We start from the raw sequence: 2,449 nt of genomic DNA, 5'->3' as shown, positions 1-2,449 counted from the left end.
AGGGCGCATACTTTGAATAAAATATTTGTTATCATTCTCTTGAAATAAATGTGTTTTTTTCTTGAAAAAATACCGGTTTCATATGTATACACCTGGTACAGCGATAACGCTGATGATTTTGTAGGGACTAGTAAGGAATTGCAAAACATTTTCAGACAGATTTTATTTGATCCTCCATTACACGGTAAATTTGCCGTTAAAGGTTTAAGATAGAAGTTTATTCCTCCCACCTCACCACAGTTTAGTGGCTTATAGAAGGCTAGAGTAAAAAGAGCAAAACACCATCTTAAACGCGTTATCGGGCATCACAAATTGACATTTTCGGAATTTACCACCCTAATATGTCTAATTGAAGCATGTGTGAATTCTCGCTATATTGCATCTATCAATCACGATACAGTTTGCATTTTTTTACACTGGGACATTATTTAACTGGTGGGGCACCGCTTACTTTACTCAAGCTATCCATTTTGGACCTTAATTAATTACACCTAAAAGGTTGGAACTCAATTCAAAAGAGGGTTGAACAATTCTAGCGTCTGGCGCAGCAAATTTGTGAACATGTTGCAAAAACGTAAAAAATGAAGATGTGAGACTCCTAATTTGTTACCCGTCACGCTCTGACGCGCTGAATCCGAATGTGGCCTCCGAATTGATCAAAGCCAGGGTTTTCTTGAGACATTGTAACCTAAAAGTTCAGAAAAAGCTGTTTTTTGCTATATTAGACTAGATAACACGGCGGGCTGGGTTTCCCGTGAAATCCAGTCAAAGCATCTCAGGATTTCGAGGACACTAATTTCGAGTCTGTGGTCAGAATTTCCAAATTCAAGGTGGCGCATCTAATATGGTGGCTACGACTTCCATACTCCATAGCGAGTTACTAAAAATTTTTAAAAGTGCTTGAAAATAGTTGCTCGCGGATTTTTGGGGTTGCTAATCTCGAATCTGCGGTAAAAATGTCCAAATTCAATATGACGGATACAGCTGCCATACTCCATAGTCGCAGATTCGAGATCAGCGACCCCAAAAACACACAAGTAACCATTTTCCAGAACATTTCGGCAATTTTAGTAACTCGATATGAAGTGTAACAATTGTAGCCACCATGTTAGAACCGCCGTTTTTAATTTAGAAATTCTGACCCCAGATTTGAAATCAGCGACCCAAAAACCCGCGAGTAACCATCTTCAAGCACTTTTGGCATTTTTAGGAATTGGCTATGAAGCGTGTCAGCTGTAGTCGCCATATTGGATCCATCATATTGGATCCGTCATATTGGATCCGCTATATTGAATGTGGAAACTCTGACCACAGATTCGACATCAAAGAATCGAAAATCCTTGAATACTTAGGCGATATTTTACGAAAAAAAAATCAGCCTGCTGCATAATCTAGTCTCCAACATAGCGAAAAACAGCATTTTCTAAACTTTTAGATTAGAATATCTTGATAAAAAGCAGTTTTTGAGCAATTCTGAGGCCACATTCAGATTCTGCATTTCAAAGCCGTTCAGAAAATTATAGTCTGGTTTCTGGGTCATTAGCAAAAAGCCGTGTGCTCTAACCTTCAATATAGTGAAAACCAGTATTTTTTGCACTTTCAGGTTAGGATATTTCAAGAAGACTCAGGCTTTGTCCAATTCTAAGGCAAGATTCTGGCATGAAAGTGTAAAGTAGAGGGAATTGGTGATACTAAGCTTTTCTGCGATTTGTGGTGAAATTTGAAATGAGTGGAATGTGGAAGCGTGTACAAGGATTTGCATGTAAAAGATTGATTGAGGGATTGTGCGATTGAAAAGGGGTGGAAGTAATTTTTGAAGATTAAAACAAAACTTGTGTGACAGTTGAGGTTAGGTTAATTTGAGATTTGTGACAGGTTGGGAAAATTGGGTTGATCGGATCGGTAGTAACAGGGTTGGGATAGAAGGCCGGAGCGTTTGAATATGATTCAGAGGTAGCGGAGCGAGTATCGTCGCGGAAAAATGAATTTAGAGCAGTAAGTGTTTAGTACACCAAAAGAGAAAATCGAAGAAAAGTAGGCAAGGGTGAAGTACAGGAAAACTGTAAAAAAGGAAGAGAGGGGAGAGTGGAAGCAGCAAAGAGAAGGACAATATAGCTTCAGGCTTGAAATATCCAGAAATGTTCAGATCGCCCCTGAAAAAGCATAGTTTTGTAGAGAAGGATGAACTTAAGAAAGAAATTAAAAAATGGGAAGAAGTCAGGAAAGAGTTATAAATAAGAATGCAGTTATTGGAACAAAAACTAGAGAAACAGGAAGATGGTAATAAAAATGTAGAGGGGATGCAAGGTAAGATAAAGAAACTAAAAAGGTTGAACCGGGATTTTGGTGTGGGCGAGAGTGGAAATACAAATAAGGAAAGACTTAGAAAAATAGAACAAAGATTTAAAAGGAAAGTGAGAGAAGAAACAAAAAAAACATAGTGACGGAC

The sequence above is a fragment of the Belonocnema kinseyi genome, chromosome 5 (assembly GCF_010883055.1).
Source record: "Belonocnema kinseyi isolate 2016_QV_RU_SX_M_011 chromosome 5, B_treatae_v1, whole genome shotgun sequence".
In the NCBI taxonomy this organism is placed as follows: domain Eukaryota; kingdom Metazoa; phylum Arthropoda; class Insecta; order Hymenoptera; family Cynipidae; genus Belonocnema; species Belonocnema kinseyi.
The sequence above is the reverse complement of the archived record's forward strand: the minus strand, read 5'-3'. Positions refer to the sequence as shown.